Source organism: Micromys minutus (genome assembly GCF_963924665.1).
Source record: "Micromys minutus genome assembly, chromosome: 22".
NCBI lineage: Eukaryota > Metazoa > Chordata > Mammalia > Rodentia > Muridae > Micromys > Micromys minutus.
In genome coordinates, this window is record NC_137957.1 from 20,553,285 (window position 1) to 20,574,885 (window position 21,601).

Here is a 21,601-nt window from a genome sequence, read left to right on the forward strand (position 1 = left end):
ATTGAATGAAATGGGTAATGTCCACAAAGACCTATGGACATTGCTGAAAATATATGCTGTTCATCCTTGTATTAGATTTCTCAAAAAAAAAAAAAATTGTGACCTTTAGCAAGTCAACTGTACACTGAGAAGAGGAAAAGTTAAGAAATTACTGGACACTGGTAATGAATTAGCACTGATTCCAAGAAATTCAAAATATTCCTATAGGCCTTCCTCTAGAGAAAGTGCTTATGTTGAAGAAAAGATCAATGGTATGCTAGGACAGTTCCACTCATGATGGGTTAAGTTTTCACTAACCTTACCTTGTGGATATGTCCCCAGGTCCATAATGAATCATTGAAACAGATGTATTTGGCATCTGACAGAATCTTCATATTGATTCCATGACCCATAGAGTGAGTGCTGTTCTGACAGCAGAGGCAATATGGAAGCAATTAGACTGCCTCAATTTCAGAAAATCATAAATCAAAAGCAATGCAAAAGTTCTGGAGGGATCATGGAGAGGTGTGTCATCAGAGAGGACTTGGAAGTTATAACAGTGGCAATTCCCAGCACAGCCTCTTTCAACATCAATTGCTCTATGTAGAAATGGATGAATATTGGAGAATCAAAGTACATTAGAAACTGAGCGGTGATTCCACCTGCAGCTGTTTCACCAGATGTGTTTCACTTCGTTGAGCAAACTAGCATGTCCCCTGGTATCTGCTAGGCTGCTACTGATCTGGAGAAAATCCCCTTTCCTCAATACATTTCTATTTTCCACCAAAAGTATATTCCCTTGAACCGGTCAGCTTATAAATATGTTCCACTATCTCTTTTCATAGGTGTATCAACTTGCTAATTTTGTATAATAATTTAGTCCACAGGGATTATCTTATTAGATGAATAGCATTTTGTTAACTGGACCAGGCAATCAAGATATACTATTCCAGATATTCAGAATGAAATTATAGCCAATGAGATATCAATCAAAAATTCAGGGTCTTCTGCTGTACATGTGACTCTATACCAGCCATACATTTGGTATAAAGACTCCCTCAAAACTAGTCTTTGCAAGTGATCCAGAGAAACCTAATTGAAAAATTGTCTCCAAGGCACAAACAGATTCAATCACCATATGGCTGGTTCTTGATTGGGTGGCTGTACTGGCTGGTTTTGTGTCAACTAGAAACAAGCTGGAGTTATCACAAAGAAAGGAGCCTCAGTTGAGGTAATGTCTCCATGAGATCCAGTTGTAAAGCATTTTCTCTACTAGTGATCAAGAGGGGAGATCCCATTGTTCGTGATGCCATCCCTGGGCTGGTAGATCTGGGTTCTATAAGAAAGCAAGCTGAGCAAGCCAGGGAAAGCAAGCCAGTAAGTAACATCCCTCCATGGCCTCTGCATCAGCTCCTGCTTCCTGTCCTGCTTGGGTTCCAGTCCTGACTTTCTTTGGTAATGACCAGCAATGTGGAAGTGTAAGCTGAATAACCTCTTTTCTCTTCAACTTGCTTCTTGGTCATGATGTTTTGTGCAGGAATACAAACCCTGACTAAGACAGTGGCTGCTCTGACACATGGACATATTTTTATTTAAGAGATGATGAATCTTATATGTCTCTGCCACTTAGGTATTAGAACAACTCACCAAAATCAGATGTAAATGAGGTGGATAATATGTTCTTATAATCTCATTAGTCAGCTATTTTGAGTCTCTCTGTTATTGCCCAATAGAATAGAGGATAAAAATGTTAATGGCAGCCAAGACAGAGGGTCCAGAAATACACAAGCAACACACACTTCAAGTCCTCATAGTGAACTTGACTATGCTTCTGATTGCTCCATCTGTCAGCAGTAGAGACCATGCTGATCCTTCAATATGTCACAGTCCCTGGTGTGATTATCCAGCTTGCTTGTGGGCAGATTGATTACACTGGACCACTTCCATCATTGAGGGGTAGCATTTTGTCTTTACCAGAGTAGATAACTGTGATGTGTATAGATTTGCTCTCTCTACACACAATGCTCCTGTCCAAAGTAAAATATCTGTGGACTTACAAAGTCCTTTGTTCAACATTGCAGTATTTCCAATAACATTGATTCTGAAAAGTGAACTCACAATACAACTAAAGTAGGTTGGCATGGAGCCATTAATGTATGTCTATGTTTACATAAATCCTAAAATGTCTCTCTGAATCCATGAATTCTCTACCTATGAAATTAATGTGTATTTTTAAAATTACAATAATTACGATGGTATAGAGCATATACAAGTATATTCCTGTTAAACTTTATTAATTAATGCAACATAATTATGATTAGCATAGCATTTATTTTGTGTTAAATGTAAGGATCTAGTATGAATGTGTGTATCAAACAAAATAAAAGGACATATATAGGCAGCATGCTAATACTACATGATTTAGTAAAATAGACACATCCTTTTTGTGTCTATAAAAATTTAGGATGATATATACATATATAATTAACCATACCTTCTTGTGGTAACCTACATAAAACCACATGGGAGAAATAACTTTTTGATTTATGACTGCTGGCCTCAGTTCTAAGTTCATCCTTCTTATTGTGGAGACATAATGTCACTGGTATTAGAATGCAATTCTTCTGGACTAAGGTGTATAATGATATGTAGCTGAGGCATTCAGACTTCTAGATCGAACAATTACTGTGTTCTTGTTCTTGTTCTTTATTTGGAGAGAAACACATATCTTGACTAGCCAGTACACATCTTGTAATACAACCAAATAACTCACCTTTTAATATTTAGTGGCTTACCACCACAGCTCCCAGGGACTAAAACAGCAACCAATGAGTTCACAGGGAGAGACCCATGGCTCCAGGTGCATATGCTGCAGAGGATAACATTGTCTATCATCAATAGGAGGAGAGGTCTTTGGTCCAGCAAAGACTCATTTTCCCAGTATAGGGGAATGTCAAGGCACTGAGGTGAGAGAGGGTAGTTGGGAGAAGGAGCACCTTCACAGAGGCAATGAGAGGGGAAAGGGGAGTAGATTGTGGGAAAGGGGATAACATCTGAAATTTAAATACAGAGAATATCCAGTAAACAGTAACATGAAAAAAAGAACTCAGTAAATAAAACCCCTCATATATTGAACAATACTGTATTGAACAAATATCTCAGCTTTATATTCTCTTGTTAATACACCAGGATGTTCTAGTTCAGTACTTAAGTTGTTAAATTTGCATCATAAAATTAAATATTAGGCTGTATCAGAAAAATAGTATCACTATTTTAGATGGGGGGCTTTCATCCTGTTTGTTTGCTATTTGGAGACTAAGTTGGTTTAAGAATATGCATATGTGCAAGTTGACAGGATTTGTGGTGGTAAACTTTATAGATTGCTCAAAAGCCTTTAGGATTTCAATAACCTTAGTAGAAGATAGTATTATGTTGAAATACAATGACCAAAAGCAAGTTTGCAAGGAAAGAGTTTATTTAGATTATGCTTTTAAATCACTCTTCATCTCAGAACAAGAGAATACCAACTCAAAAGGGCAGAAACCTGGAGGCATGAGTCAATACAGAGGCAATGGATGACTATTGTTTTCAATTCATATGTGTTTAATAAACATATATATTGAACAGTTTAAAAAAAGTAAAATCTAATTTTAAGTAATATAATGATGTCAGTGATTTTATAAAGACAATATTGGGTGTTCCACGGAAAGTATAGGAAATAATTACCTGGTGTAATATTGAGTTCTAACATCATTCTCTCATCATCCTCTAATTTTTCTAATTAGTAAATTAAAATTTTATTCTAAAATGTGCTATGGATCCATTTATGTACACAGATACTAACAAGTATACAAGTATACACAAACACTAATAAAACTAGAAACTTGAAGTTAAAATAGAAACAATAAAACTAACCTATACATCCAAATCAGAATAATACTATGATCCTATTATAATAGATAATCAATATTTGATAGAGTTAGTAATTCTTTACAGTGATACATTCTCTATTTTAAAAATTTACCATTCAAAGTATAACTGTAGTCTTGATATATTTTAAAGATAATAAAAATCTATTGCTAAACAAATTTCTTGATGTGTTTATGTGTGTATTAAAAATAGTAGTATTGTCTCTGCTCTATACTGATAATTAAACTAAAGTGTGGACTTTATGCAGTCACTGATAATGGGATACTAACCCCAAAAAGCTCTGAACACCCCAGAAACAACCCAAAGACTGTGTGAAGTTCAAGAAAAAAGAAAATATATATATTTTTTTAATTAAAATAGAACATATTTAATTAATAAAAAAATAGAATATTTAATTAAAGTATCACACCCCCTTTCCTTCCTACAGCCCCTCCCAGTTTTTCTCCTATCTCCTCAAATTAATAACCTCTTTTCCTATATTATTGTTACATCTATACATGTATGTATATGTACCCACAAATACTTAATTACAACCTTATAAAAATGTATTCTTATACTTTTATGCAAAAATGCTTAAAAATCTGTACATTTATCTTTGTTTTTTAAAATAAAGTTTAAAAAAATCCTTCCCATAATGTAGACAGTAATTAACTGATACATGCCTGATGCAAATGCACTGGTAGTTATTAGACAGATAGGATTAATATAACTAACTTCATTCCAAGATATTTCAGGCTACAGCATGCACTGCTCTCTAGATATATATGTCAAGGAGACATAGGGGGTTAGAATGAAAATAGTACATTGTGACCAGGCTGCAGAGTATGTCCAGAATTGAGCAGTCAAAGGCACATGCATGTCAGTGTATTTTATAGTTAGGGATTAAGACAAGCACATAATTAAAATGAAGATCAAGGAGAGTAGCCATGGGAGTCTAGTGTCCTGACTGGGTGATGATTTACTAACTTAATTATTTCAGGTTCTTCCAAGGAAAATGAGGGTGTCTGTGCTCTAATAGATGTTGTTCTCACATATGCCACTGGGTATTAGCTGACATACACAAATAATTATATCTTATTTGGTTTGAAAATATGTCAGGACCCAGGATGGCAGGTTAGAGTCAATGCCTGTGATTCTCTTAGCTTAATTATAAATTTACATAAAATGCACTTCTTGTGTGTTCTTCAGGTCTGACAGTCAAATAGCCAAGCTTGCTGATCTGAGAAAACGGCTACAATAAGATAAAAGAAGGGAAAGTCTAGTTGGGAAAAAAATTTTAAGTGTGAAAAAAGGAGAAAAGAAAGGAGGGGGGTTGTTTGGGATGCAACATGAACAAAAATGAATTATTGAGAAGAAATGAAATATGCAAGATATTTGAGATAGAAACACTTGAGATTTTTAAAGAATTTTACTTGTGTTTCTTTATTAGAAAGAACCCCACAATCACATACTAGATAAAATGAATAAATGTCTTACTTTGATCAAAGAAAAATAATACAATGACAAAAGTCTACATGCATATTTGTAGGAGCTTCAAGTCCTTTGGGAAGTAAAGATGACGCCCTTACCTCAAGCTCACAGTATTTAAGCACATGGGCGATTACCTAATTATAAAAATTAATGAAAATGGAAAGGTCAAAGGTTTCTTAGCAAAATTGATCTCTACCAAAACAAGAAACTTAGTTTTCTATTATCTCATTCTACCAATTAATTATCTACTTCAATTTAAACGCAGTCTGCTGCGACTTCATTCCCTGCATCTGCCTCCAGCTGGACAGATGCCATGTAAAGTTGGGAACATTTTATTTGTTATTATAAAATGGACACAACGTTAGCAAAAAAAAATGATTGGATGCATGTTCAGCTAAGCCAACTTGCCATTTAACAGACCTCATTGCACTTCTCCCCTGTTTTTACTTTAAGTTCCAGTTGGGTTTGCAGTGTCCTTTCCTGATGTCTTAGTTAACAACAGGGTTCTTAATGCCAACTTCTTATCTCTGTGCTCTTTGTTTTAGAAACTAAATTTTATCATGATCAGTGGGTGTATCACTGAATACTACACTTAAAAGCCAGAAAACTGATTGGTTTGTTATGTTAGATATTCCACTGACATTTTGGAACTTAGGAAAGAACACAATCTCAGTATTAAGGTATTGGCAAAATACAAATGGGCACACTGACTTTCCTGGCCTGTCTCATGACTGTTTTGTTTCTTGTTCTTTTTATAATCCTGAACCATCTTCACACTGCATTCCTCCTTGTAACCATAGGAACAGTATCCTCTGCAATTTCTTGAAGTAGAAGAATAGCTAGTGCCTGAAGACATCTATGAGAAATATATGAACACAATTACAAACTTAATTATTATATATGATATGTAACATTGTATATTCGACGTTAATGCCCTGTGTGCCTGAATGAAAAATGGAATTCATGACCTTTTCTCCAAGGATGAAGCTGATGGATGATATCGAAAGAAAGTTTGTGAGATTTGGGGAGAAGAAAGCTAATGAAGGCAATAAAGCCTTTTAATTTTACTCATGATGGAGCTTGTGAATGAAAGATTTTTAACAAATCCTGTCTTCTGGTCTTTCAAATATATCTGCTATTGAGTGGAATCTCACCGAATGATTTTTGCTTCTGTAACCTGGCATTATATTTTAGAATCACTTTATACTAGGCTTTTGATGTGACATTAGTCACTTTGCAAGTAATATAAACTTTTCGATCTATAAATATTTTGCCTGTTATTGTGTAATTTGAGTATTAAAATTAAGTTTTAATATTGCATAATACTTTTCTCATATGCAAACTTATTCTGTGGGTTAAAATGTTATGTTTTATGCAAAAAACATGATTAAGTCATAATGAACATTGTAGCCTTAGAGAAAATTTTACATGGTGAAATTATATCATAATAAAATCTTTATTATTTATTTAATCAAAATTCATGAATTGCATTGTTCATTGATGTATCTATTTAAGGGATGAAGAAGTAATTTTATAAAATTTTACAGCATTGTCTAATTTATGTAAATAAATCCATCATTCATAAGTTAAAATTGTAAAACATACTAATTTTGATGAATATTATATGCAACATTTATATTACAACAACATAAGAATCACTACCTCATAAATTGAGTTTACCTAATATTCACTTAAATAATAAATTAAGATAAATGTTTTTAAATGAAATTTTAAGGTAAATGATCATATTTAATTGGATAGAATTGTATAATATCTTTAATAAAGGACTTCCTGCTTTGAACGTTGATCTCTAGTATTTTTATGGACAGCTGCCTATGTTTTATCATGAATCCTGCAACGAGAAAACATAAACAGTATGCATCCCGTAATTTTGTGGTTTTTGTTTGTAGTTATATTTTTGTCATTTGGATCTGAACTGTCTCCAAAATGCTTTGAGTTCAATTCTTCCTCCTCAGTTAGTGGAACTATTTTAATGTAGTATATACGTTAGAAATGAGAACTAGTTAGAGCAATAGGTCACAGAGTACATGCTTTTGAAGGCACCCATATGATCTCTTTCCTTTTTCTTTTCCTTTGTCTGCCATAATGTGACCGGCTTTGCAGAATACTAATTCTCTGCCTTGACTTAGGACCAACGGAATAGCGTGGAGTGGGCCTCGAGTGACCAGAGATGGACATTTCTGACATTATAGTGCAATATAAATTGTTCCTTTGATTACATTAATTGCATTCAACGTTGTGTGACATCAAGGAGAGGCTAGAAAAGAAGTATAACTACACTAGGGTTTGTGGCTTAATCTGCCAACCCATTTTAAATACCCAGCACATTATTCTGTTTAAATACTTCAGAGGGCCCTCTATGAGACTGTGAAGCTCCACACTCACCTCAAGAATCACGTGACTCCAAAAGAAACATCTTACAAAGATACCACCGTAGACTGAGCTACAACCCTGGAGCTCGGTCCTGTTCTGCAGATTTCTGACCCAGCAGTTGGGTGAGGGTGAGGCCCGTCTTTGTGCACTATGTTTGGCTGTTAGACAAGATGAAGCCTGAGTATTCAGCTCAAAGCTCAAGAAATTGAAATACCAATGTAAGTGGATTTTTGTTTGCTTTTGTCTATTCGCATCTCTCCATCACTATAACCCCACTACCCTCAACTTAAGCCTATGCTCCATCTCAAAAGTCATTCACACTCACAAAAATCACTTTCTAAGTATAATCATCTAGAATATCCAGGAAACTAAAGGCAACTCTGATTTGAGCAACTGATGCTACTCAGAAGCTATTGAGTCAATTAATAAACATGTGATTCCCACAATGTACTCTGTTGTCATTTAACATTAATTTTGCTATATTACAAGTGGTTTTTACTATATTTTATAGTTTCAATACTATATCTCCTACAAATACTTTGTTGGCACAATCTTGAATTCTAATAAGTATATATATTGAAACATGAATTCTAAGATTAATTTCTAGGATTGCTTTTCACACACTTCTTAAATGACAAATTCAAGTTTCATGAAAATAGAGTGTCTAGTAGGAAAAAATAAAAATAGCCCGTGGGTATAGTTGAAAATTGCTTCTTTAACTCATTCTCTTCACGAGTTTTAGTTATTCACATTCTAAAATAGTAAAATAGTTTAAATTCTGAGCTCTCTGTTTCATATAAATTTGCATAGCAAAAGTAATCCCATAAGATCTCAAATACTTCTGTGATTATAATCCATTTTAAGACTCAGCAACTGTATCAGAAAATCTAGATTTTTAAAATGTAAGGAATTTATGGGGGATAGAGAACCCATAATCTAGAAGGAAATGAACCCTGACAAATCAACTATGTTATAAGGGAAGAATTGTGTACTAGAAAGAGATATAAGGATATTATGAAATCTATATGATGAAAATACAATGTATACATATATGGATTTAGTTTGAATGATAAAAATATAAACAGCTTAAAATAGACATGGTAGAAAATGTCTTTATTTTCTAAATTTTTATTAGTTATTTTTTATTTTTATTTCAAATATTATCCCTCCTCCTTGTTCTCCTTCCAAAAACTCTACCCACTCTATCCAGTTCCCCTGCTTCCACAAGAAAGCTCCCCAGTCCACTCCCCTACTCCTGCCCCACTGCCCTAACATTCCCCTAGGCTGAGGCATAAAGCTTTCACAAGACTCACGACTTCCCCTCTCATTGATAAGCTGCAAGGCCATCTCTGCTGCATATGTAGCTGGAGCCATGGGTTCCTCCATCTTTGGTTGATGGTTTAGTCCCTGGGAGCTCTGGAGTGTCTGGTTGGTAGATATTGTCTTATGAGTTTGCAAACCTCTTCAGCTCCTTCAGTCTTTTCTCTTAATTCCTCCATTGAGGTCCCCGTGCTCAGTCCAATGGCTGGCTGTGACCATCCACATCTGTATTTATCAGGCTCACACCTAATCCTGCCCCACCGTTTTTACCCCGCTTCCCCTCCTCTCTTCCTCCCAAATCCCTTATGCCCTAAACCTCCCATGATTATTTTGTTTCCCCCCTCCATGTAGGACTGAGGCACCCACAAACTGTTCTTCCTTTTTCTTGACTTTCATATAGTCTATAAGTTGTATCATGAATATTTCAAGCTTTTTTCCCTAATATCCATTTATCAGTGACTGCATATCATGGGTGTTCCTTTGTGACTGTGTTACCTCACTCAAGATATTTTCTAGTTCCATCCATTTGCCTAAGAATTTCATAACTTATTGTTTCTAATAGCTGAGTACTAGTGCAAATGTACCACAACTTCTGTATCTATTCCTCTTTGAGGGACATGTGGGTTCTTTCCAGCTTCTGGCTATTATAAATAAGGTTGGTATAAACATAGTGGAGAATGTGTCCTTGTTATATGTTGGAGCATCTTCTGCGTATATGCCCTGGAGTGGTATAGCTGGGTCCTCAGGTAGTACTATGTCCATTTTTCTGAGGAACCACCAGACTGATTTCCAGAGTGGTTGTACCAGCTTGCCTGCCATGTGTTTCTCAGCAATATGAGATTCCTTGGTTGAGAATTCTGTTTAGTTCTGTACTCCATTTTTAATAGGGTAACTTGGTCCTCTAGAGTCTAATTTCTTGAGTTCTTTGTATATTTTGGATATTGACCCTCTATCAGACATAGGGTTAGTATTGATCTTTTCCCGATCTATAGGTGGTCATTTTGTCCTTTACCCAAGCAAGAATATTGAGGTGAGGAATACGAATCCCTCACAAGTTCAAGACCAGCCTGGTTCACATAAGGACCAGGTCAACAAGGGCTTATATTGTGAAAGCATTTCTCAAAAAATCAAAACAGCAACATGTAAGTAATGTAAAGTAAACTATATTTGTTTCTCTTTATCTGATAATTTGATTTTTGCTTGAAATGATTGAATAATATAGCTGTCACATTTACGTGTTCACAAAATTAAAAAGTAGAAGCAACTTTCAACTCTCAAACTTATGTGTTGTAAGGAGTATTTTGTGAGTTAGTATCACTTAGGTCATCCTAATATTAAAGTAATACAAATACGGCACTCAAAATAACATGACATTTTAGCAATTTATTTATTTTAAAATGTGATATAGCAGAAAAGTATACAGACTAAACACATGGAATTAGAATGAATCATAAATGAGATATGTTCCAATTTAAACCATTTAATCATAGAAGGTAACAGAATACATCATATGACCACAACATTGACCTGAACACAAAGGGCACATCCAATAGACAGACTATAAAATATCAAAGGAAACAGAGCCACTCGCAGTGATCCTCTGAATAGAACTCAAATAACTTAGGAAATAACAAAAACTGACAAGTATAAATTGCCAGAATTAAATCTTTTCTGCACAAAAATTAAAAAAAAATAAAGTAGCATACATAATCAGATAGCTTATTAATGGGAAAAATCTTTTCTGCCAGTCTGATTAATATCTAGAGGGAAAAAGGTTAAATATCAAAATCTACATGCAACCCTATCAATAAATAAGCAGATGCAAGAAACAGGTAGTATTCAAAAGATGAAATTCAAATAGCTATTAAACACATGAAGAAAATGTTCAACATCTGTAGCCCCGTCAGGGAAATGCAAATCAAACTAAGATTTCATCACACTGAATTAGAATGGCTACCATCGAGAGAACAAGCAACAAATGGTGATCATCTGGGACAGAAAAGAACCTTGATAGATGTTGGCAGGAATGCAGATTAGTATTAGTATAGACACTGTGTAAATCTGCATGACACTTTTGAGAGAAAAAGAGAGATGGAGATGGGGTGTTGAGAGAACGGTTTAGTTATATCATTTCTGGATATACATGTGAAAGACTTGACATGTACGTACAAAACAGATAAATATAAAATCATGTCTATGGTGGGAGTACTTTTAATACCCAATGTACAAAATTATCCTAGAAGACTCCAAAAAGGTACATAGATAAAGTATGGAATATATGCATAATAGAGTGTTATTAAACCATAAAGAATGGCATATGATTTTAGAGATAATTATCTCAGAAAAAGTGAGGGATACTCGGACAAATAGCAGTTTTTTTTTTCTCTTACCTAAGAACGTAAAAGACAAATAAAGATTATTAAAAAGCATAAGGGTTCATTATCTTTATACAGGTCTCTTTATCACTTTTGGCAGCTGATTGATCTTTGAGATACATGGAAAGTAAGTAATGACCCACTGACAACATCTTATTTTAGAGATTTTATTTCTGTCTTTTTTTTCTTTTTTGTTTTGTTCTTTTAACATTGAAACATCACTACATTATTTCTCCCTTTTCTTTCCTTTTTCTAAGCTCTCTCTCTCATTTACCCCTCCCTGCTCACCTTGAAATGCATGGCCTCTTTTTTCACTAATTATTATTGCGTGATATTCCATAATATATGTCTGTTGAGTTCATATGATATTACATAGATATATGTTCTCAAAGCAGATTGTTTGTCATTGAAAAGCTAATTGATATGTCTTTTTAATGGGGAAGATCACATCTCCTGCCCCGAGCTTAGTCAGTTACATGGAACTTTGCATGTAGGTTTGAGGTTTTGTGTTCTTGTGGTTTTTTTCCTATACAATTTGGTATATCCTTTGGTGTCTTCCTTTTTAGTTTGGTTAGTCCTCTTGGTAAGATTTTACAGGTTTATCTTCTGGTGTTACTAGGAGACACATTTGCATAACAAACTCATCAATTCTCTTGCTCATCCATTCTTCTCTCTTTCTCTCTCTCTCTCTCTCTCTCTCTCTCTCTCTCTCTCTCTCTCTCTCTCTCTCTCTCTCTCCCTCTCTCTCTCTCTCTCTTGCATTTATTAGATACTCTGTATCTACATATGAGATGCTATCCCTTTACCCTGCCCTGGTCCCTTCCCCCTCCCCCTCCAGTTGCCTTCACAAAGGGGTACTCCATTCTGATCCCCCTCTCCACCCCATTGCCTTGTCCTATTACATCTTTAGAAAGGTTCCATGACCCTTAGGTGTGGAAGTTTTTTGTAGATATCACAGTTGGCTCCACAAGTCTGCATTTTGTTTGCTTGTTATTTTCTGTAATTATCTCCTCCGTGTTGTAGTAAATATTAAAAAATAATATTTTTATTTCTTTATCAGCCCTGAGGTCTCACTCCTCAGGCCCAGTTGTTTTTTTTCCCCCTTACAACTTTATTTAAAAAGGAGAGATACATGTACAGATTTTAAAAAGCATTTTGGCAAAACACTGTATGAGTATATTTTTGTCAGTACTTAATTCTTTTAGAGGTTTGATAGCATGCACTGAAATCCCACTAGTTACCTTAAGCACAAATACACGGAGAACAGAATGTAAGTAAGTGATGCCATTGAAGGCTTTGCATACATTTCCCCCATAAATACAAATTGAGACAACCACAGTTCTTGAAAACTGTATTTTAAAAATATGTCAATAATATGCCAATTGCTAGGATGTCACAGTTGTCACATGTCATATGCATTCTTAGGAAAGGAAACACAAGAAATCCACTGAAGGTTGTCTGTGAGACACAAGAGTTTTGCAGCAAGCTTCCCTCTGCTCCCCAGTGTAATCCTCTTCAAAGATTCTTTTTCTTCCAAAAGCTCCAAGAACAAAGCTTTGCTTGTATCATATGTTATTATCCATTCTTTTCCAACTATCTTTGTCCGTAAAACTCAAATATTGCTGAATTTGTTTACTTTACTATTTACTTGAATTACTTCTATCTAGGAACTGGGGATTTCTGACCCTCCAAAGACAATTTTTTTTTTTTCTCAACTCTCCACTAATGCTCCCAGGATTCCCTGCTGATGGTATAATGGCTTTTCTAACCTAGGCATTCACTGAGACAGTGACTTCTGTGCATCCAGCCTTTTCCTACTTGCTTGTACTTTCCTCCAGGTATGACTGATGAGGACCCTCAGTGTGTGACACAGAGTGGAAAATTAGGCCAGTTTGAATTTCAAATTCTGACTTTTTTTTTTCCTTCCATGATAGAAAAAAAAATCTCCCTTTATATCTCTTACAGAATTAAGAATAGCACATTGTCATCTGATTAGATACTGACAGTATCCAACTTACTTCTAAGTCAGTTTCAAGCCCAGTTCATTTGCTGGTTCTATCAGACATGAGCTAGAGCGTTAGATTTTTAGAGAAAGAAGAGAAAAGGGTTCACGTACATAAAGGTCTATTTCAAAAGCTTAAGCACAAAATGAAAATTCTCAGTCTCTTCTACATTTTCTGTCAATTAATTTTCATTTTTCAAGTATTTTGTTTCATTGTATGCAAGTACTTTGGCAACTGGTCATCTATTGATTATAAGTATAAATGAATATTCTACACTATTCACTGCAGATTATGAATCCTATAAAATATAGATAAGTACTTTAATATTTACTACATATACAAATACATATGCATTTGGATTTCGAATGTAAGAAAATTAAAGTTAGAGTTCAAAGAATTGTTATGATCTAAATAAAAGAATAATTATTATTGTTGATCATTTTATATAAGGAAATTAAAGCAGAAACATTTCTCCTCTTAATTATAAATGCTATGGTTCTAGTTACAAGTTATGGAGATTTAAAATGCTTATGAGGCACAACATGAATTACTAAACAATTTAATTACTATAAATTGATTTATTATAATTAATAACTTATTTTAATTTTATATATTTTTATATAGTTTTGTCACATAGAAAGCCAATTTTTCATCTAGATGTGGTGATACACGCATTTAGTCCCAGCACTTGGAAGGAAGAGGAAGATGAATCTCCATGAATTTGATGATCCTGGTTTATGGAGTGAGTTCCAGGAAAGAGAAACCTTGCCTCAAAAAACAAAAAAAAAAAAAAATCATATTTTCTGAATTGTGTTATAAAACACTTTTGAATATTTATTAGCTTCATAAATAGTTCCAACAAACAATTATAAGACACAGTTTCAAAAGTATTGTTTTAACATATTTTAATATAGAGTCATTTTTAGAATAAAATGTCTGTAATAGAGCAAAATACATAATAAATGTTTTTATGTATTAGTCAAAGTGGCAATCCCTTTAACAATCACTCAGTCTTGTTAATGACTACAGCATTCCACAGAATAGTTGGCATTCAATATTCCCCATTGAGTTCAAAATTAGTTCTTGGTTTCATAATGTCTGTATGAGTTATGGCAAACCTTCAAGTCTGTAATATGTACCTTATGATTTGAAAAGATAACAGAGAAATGCACCATGTGTGTATTAGTTTGCATTGTAGGATATGATCTTCTAGATGAGATGTATTTTCTGGCCCCAATGTGAGAGGAAGTTCCTAGCCTTGCAAAGGCTTGAAGTGTCAGGAAAGAGAACCCCAACCTGCTCAGGAAAGAAAAGGAGTGGGTGGAGGATGGGGGATTATGGGATGGGGTGACAAGGAGGAGGGCAGGGAGCTGGATGTAAAGTAAGTAAAAAGCAACTAAAAAATAAAAAACAAATACATGAATAATTACAGTAGATAAATTGGCTGTACTTCTTACAATCCTTTAGGCTGGGAACTCCAAGATAAACTCATTGGTAGATATGGAGTCTAAAGAGGGCCCCTTCTAGTTTTGCAAATAATAACCTTGTGCCATGCTATAACATGGCCAAGACTAGAGAAAACTATGTGAAGTATTTCCTATGCTTTTCTGTAAAAGCACCAATCCCGTGACAAGATTTCACTCTGGTCTCTTAGTTAATTCCCAAATGTTCTTGCTCCAAATAGGATCACCCTGGATTGTTAATTCTAAGAAATTAAGGGAATACAATAATTCAGTTTATATTTATCTGCTTGGGAATTCTAAAATGCATATCCTTAATTATTTTAACATTAACTTTCAAGTCAAAAAATCAAAGGTCAGAAAAAAAAATGGCTCAGCAGTTATGTGTTTGCCATGGAGGCGGAGACTTGAGACTTGAGTTTGATCTCTGTGACTAAGTGTAAGAGAGAATCTATTTTAGTAAGTTGTCTTATGACTTCAACCTGTGTCTGTGTGGCTATGACTATATGTGTTCATGTACCCACACACATACACACACACAAACACACACACACACAATAAATATGTAAATAAATAAAGTGTGATAAAGTTCAGATGTTACCTGTCATCTATTCTGTTATAAATAACAGAGATTGGATTCATTTTTATTAGTCTTCTAAGAATGAAACTGAAAACAATTCTTTTAAATTTATATTTCACAAACATAATAAACAGTCAGGAATTGGTATCAATATTATACAAAAAGGAATATGGAAATAAGCAAAGTAACACCAAAACCTGCCAAGGATGCAGGGATGGTTTAATATATGGTAATCCATCAACATAATCCAGCATATTAAAAAACTCAAAGAAAAAAAACCACATGGTCATCTTGCTAGATGCTGAGAAAGCATTTGACAAAATTCAACACCCCTTCATGTTAAAAGTCCTGGAAAGAACAGGAATCCAAGTCCCATACCTAAACATAATAAAAGCAATATATAGCAAACCAATAGCCAACTTCAAACATAACCCTAAAAAACTTGAAGCAATCCCACTAAAATCAGGGACTAGACAAGGCTGCCCATTCTCTCCCTACCTATTCAGCATAGTACTGGAAGTCATAGCCAGAGCAATTAAACAGCAAAAGGAAATCAAAGGGATACAAATTGGAAAGGAAGAAGTAAAAATATCACTGTTTGCAGATGACATGATAGTGTACTCAAGTGACCCCAAAAATTCCCCCAGAAAACTTGGACAGCTAATAAACAAGATCAACAAAGTGGCTGGATACAAAATTAACTCAAACAAATCAGTAGCCTTCCACTACTCAACAAACATGTGGAGGAAGAAATTAGGGAAAAGATACCCTTCACAATAATCACAAACGATAAGAAGTAACTTGCTGTGATTCTAACTAAGCAAGTGAAGGACCTGTATAACAAGAACTTCAAATCTCTAAAGAAGGAAATTAAGGAAGATCTCAGAAAACGGAAAGGTCTCCCATGCTCATGGATCGAAAGGATCAACATTGTAAAAATGGCCATCTTACCAAAATCAGTCTACAGATTCAATGCAATCTCCATCAAAATTCCAACCCAATTTTTCATAGAGTTGGAAAGAGCAATGTGCAATTTCATCTGGAATAACAAAAGACCTAGAATAGTGAACTCCATCCTCAAAAACAAGAAAACATTTACTGGAATAACTATCTCTGACCTCAAGCTATATTACAAGGCTATTGTGCTAAAAAAAAAAGAAAAAGAAAAAAAAAACTGCATGGTACTGGTACAGAGATAGGCACATGGATCAATGGAATAGAATAGAAGATCCAGAAATGAGCCCTCACGTATATGGTCACTTGATTTTTGACAAAGGAGCTATAAACATTCAATGGAAAAAGAACAGCCCCTTCAACAAATGGTGTTGGTCCAACTGGCACTCAGCATGCAGAAGAAAGAAAATAGACCCTTTTTTATCCCCTGTACAAAGCTCAAGTGCAAGTGGATCAAAGATTTCCACATTAAACCAGGTACACTGAAACTATTAGATGAGAAAGTAGGGAAAACCTTAGAACACATAGGCACAGGAGAAAATTTTTTTAACAGAACAGCAATGGTCAAATATCGACAAATGGGACTTAATGAGATTTTAAAGTTTCTGTAAGGCCAAGAACACTGTCAAGAAAATAAAATGGCAGCCAACAGAGTCTGAAAAAATCTTTACCAACCCCACATCTGATAAAGGCCTAATATCCAAGGTATACAAAGAACTCAAAAAGTTAGACCTCAGAGAATCAAATATCCCTATTAAAAGTAGGGTACAGAGCTAAAGAAAAAGTTCTCAATTGAGGAATATCTAATGGCTGAGAAGCATCTAAGGAAGTGCTCGACATCATTAGCCATCAGGGAAATGCAAATCAAACCAACACTGAGATTCTACCTCACACCAAACAGAATGGCTAAGATCAAAACTTCAGATGACAGCAGACTCTGGCAAGGATAAGGAGAAAGAGGAACACTTCTCCACTGTTGGTGGGGTTGTAAATTGCTACAATCACTCTGGAAATCAGTCGGCGGTTCCTCAGAAAATTGGACATAGTCCTACCTGAAGACCCAGTTATTCCACTTCTGGGCATATACCCCAGAGACGCTCCAACATACAACAAAGACACATGCACCACAACGTTCATTGCAGCTCTATTTATAATAGCCAGAAGCTGGAAAGAAGCCAGATGTCCTTCAGTAGAATGGATACAAAAATTGTGGTATATTTACACAATGGAGTACTACTCAGCTATCAGAAACAATGACTTTATGAAATTCTTAAGAAAATGGATGCATCTAGAGAATATCATCCTGAGTGAGGTAACTCAGTCACAAAAGAACAGACATAATATGCAGTTACTGATACTAACCCCAGAAAGCTCTGAACACCCCAGAAACAACTCACAGACTATATGAACTTCAAGGAAACAAAGGCCAAAAAAATAAAATAAAAATAAAATGAAAAACCATTATGCTTCATCTTTACACACCAAGAAAACTTTGACTATTTTCAGGTTACATCTTGTTTTGCATGTACTTTATGCTCATTGTAACTAGTAAGATTTTAATGCATACTATCAAACCTTTAAAAAATCCAAGTACTGACAAAAATGTATTCACATACTTTTATGCATGAATACTTAAAATCTGTACATTTATCTTTGTTTTTTAAAACATAGTTGTTCAATCTGAAAAACAAGAAAAAGAAAATCCAACTGAATAAGACATATTTGTACATGTTTTGTATATGAAAAACAAGATGACAAGAACTTTAGAGTTGACAATATTTTTAAAACTTCAGAGCATAGAATTAATGCTTTTGAAATATTTAGTATAAAATTGTATTTAACTACATGGTCCCAAGAAAGGTATTATCATATACTTGTGTAACAAATTAAGACAGGTTAAAATAAGATAAAATTTTTAGGTAACAAAAGTCATATTATCATGAATCTTTATATGCACTCTTTGTCTCTCTCTTTACGAAGAATCTTTTCTATATATTCATTTGTAGGTACTCATCAATTTCGCAGCTATTGATAAATTTCAAATATATTAAAAATAAAAAGGCCTTTTTGGCTCTTGCTTTTATATTGCCTTGAAGAAAATGCTACGGAAAATATCTCAACTAATACAACCTATAGCTTTATAGAAAACTCATTTTGAAGTTTTTTTGTTGGTGGTGGTTTATTTTGTTGTTGTTGTTCAACTATTTGTTTTTTTGTTTATTTTATGTTTTAAGCTACAAAGTAATGAGAATGAGGAAGAAAAGAACTTTAAGGGGAAGAAAAGAGATGTATCACACATAAGGGAAGTTAGATGGTCTCAGCGACTGTTTTCTATGATTTACCATTTTACAATACTTTTTCTACTTGGGCAAGAATATAGACAGAGCTGCAAACTTACAGAGTAGACCGTGTACTGCAGTGCTCTAATAACAGAGCACCACACAAAAGGTACAATACTAAGCAGATTACCTCAGTCACTCTCATATTCTCTCTATCAAAAAGCAGAAGAAAAACATCTTCATTGTTTTAGCATATGTATAATTAAATATTAAAAATCTAAGTAAGCTTAAAAATATCAAATACTTAATAAAGAGATCTTTGCTTTTAATTATATTATATTTAAAGCAAAATGGCAAATAATAACACAATTGAACATACATTTTTTAATTATGATATTTTCTACCATCCTCCAACTACCAGTTACATGACTATAGCAATTGGAAGCTTTGCCCTTTGATATGGTAAGAACTTGGGAATCCTATTCCTATTCATTGAAAAATATATAAAGTCAAACATACAAAATAAAATTATATTTTTCATCCCACAAGAGAATCAAAGACATTGAAAAATACTAAAGATTTAAATCACCATTCCATAGTGAAATTTGGGGCAAATCCAGAACAACTACACAAAAGTTTGTACCTGTGGAGAAGCAAGATATTGGTGCTGATAAAACCATTAATAACTTAGAAAATTGGCAATTTATGTCTAGTTACCCTGGTATGGGAAATTTCAAGCACTGCTTTCAGAAGGGCTTTAAACTTCTGTTTATTTTAACCTCCTGGAACCTCTCTAATCTTTCAGAGTAAAAAGATCCATAGTTGTGCCTGTTTTCTCTGCAAAAGGGGAAGAGCAAGGATCTCACACAGGTCTGAAACCTTCACTACACAAAGACCTGTCATCAAAAGAAAAGTGAATACCAGATCCCTATCTAGTCTATAGATAGTGATCATTCACAAAAGCCTTTCTAACATTCACAGTTTACAAAAGGAGAGTTTGTAAAGGGCTTTTGTTATTTTCTTCACTCCATAAGCCTCTCTTTCTCAGTTCCTTCCCTTTATATTCACTTCTCCTACAGAGGTCCTCTTCTTCCTTCATGTAAAAAATTAATGATAGATAAAAGATAGATTGATGGTAGATAGGAAGATAGATAACAGATGACAGATATAAAGATACATAATAGACGATAGATAGATAAATAGATAGATGATAGATAGATAGATAAATAGATAGATAGATAGATAGATAGATAGATAGATAGATAGATAGATAGATAGATGATAGATGATAGATAGAGAATAATTGATAAATGATAGATTGTGGTCCCACAGATTGGGGGAAATGCAAACATATAATTGTGCCTAGTCTCAACAGGAATAGTAGACGCTAGTTTTCTTTGTTGTGTTGCTATAAGGACAATAGGGCAATGCTGACTTTACAGAAGAAATGAGCTATTTTTCATTTTTTACTTACTTCAATAGTACTTTTTCAAAGGTTGGCAGTGGGTAAACCTGGTTCTGTAAGTTCATTATAAAATTTTAAATTTAAGGCATATATTTTCTTGTTTTATGTTTGTGTGTGTATGTGCATGCATATGCATTGTGTGTATGTGTGTGTGTGCACTGTGTGTATGTGTGTTTGTGTGTATATGTGTGTGCACTTGTACTGTGTGTTTCTATATGTATGAAGGTGTGCATGTGCATTGTGTGTGATTTGTATGTGTGTGTGCATGTGCACTATGTGTGTGTTTCTGTATGCATGCTATACATTGTGTATATAATCACATGTAACTTGAGAATGTCATTTCTCTCTAGACTTCCTGTGTACCTGGAGATGGAACTCAGAGCTTGATCTCAGATGCACTAGCCTGCTGATCTTTCTCAGCAAACATAGTTTGGACACATTTTATTATTTTTTAATCACTTTTGCCAATTATCATATGTTTGCTTCTGTCTTGTTATCTGCTGCTGGTAGTGTGTGTGAGAGAGAGTTTATTAATTTCAACATTTTAGGAATAGATGCTTTCAAAATATTCCCTAACAGTCCTCTGGATTTCACTGGAACCTGTTCTAACAAGTATTTTCTCATGTCTAGTTTTATGTGTTTGGGTTTTCTTTCTTGTTCTTTTGAATTGGTTGACTAGGGACTTGTCAGTCTTTGCTTATTTTTTCAAAGAACTAACTCTTTGATTCCATGTATTATTCTTTTAATCTCAATTTCATTACTTTCTGCCCTGATTTTTATTATTTCTTGCCATCTACTGCTTTGGGGTTTGGCTTGATCTTGTTTTTCTGAGACCCAATGGAGCATCATTAAATTATTTATTTGAGATCTATCTGATTTTTTTTTTCTTATGTAAGGACTGAGAAATGTAACCTTTCTTCTTAGACTTTCCTTAGTGTATCCCATAGGTTTGGGAAAGTGTACTTTCACTTTCATGGTTCTTTGGATTTTGAATCAGGTTCTTTCTCTGGAGTCTTAGCCAGACTTGCACCCCCAGCAATAATCCTCCCTTAGCCTATGAAGTTCTGGGATTACAGTCAGCTGACACTGCACCTTCTGATGTTTCAATGACTTTTGAAAAACTTCCTCCTGAATTTCTTCAATGGCTGATAGATAATTTGATGCATTGTGCATATCCCTGTGCTGTACATAGCTTTAAGTTCCCATTGATTTGCATTTTTTGTTCCACTGTGATACAAAATATAATAATTTCCTTTTTGTTTATATTAACTTGTTGCCTTAAACAATACTTTTTAACATTCATTTATAAGTCTGCATGTTTTAATTAAGTGTCTTAGCTATATCATGTGTGTTCAGAGGATAACTTGTGATAATCAATTCTGAATTCCATGT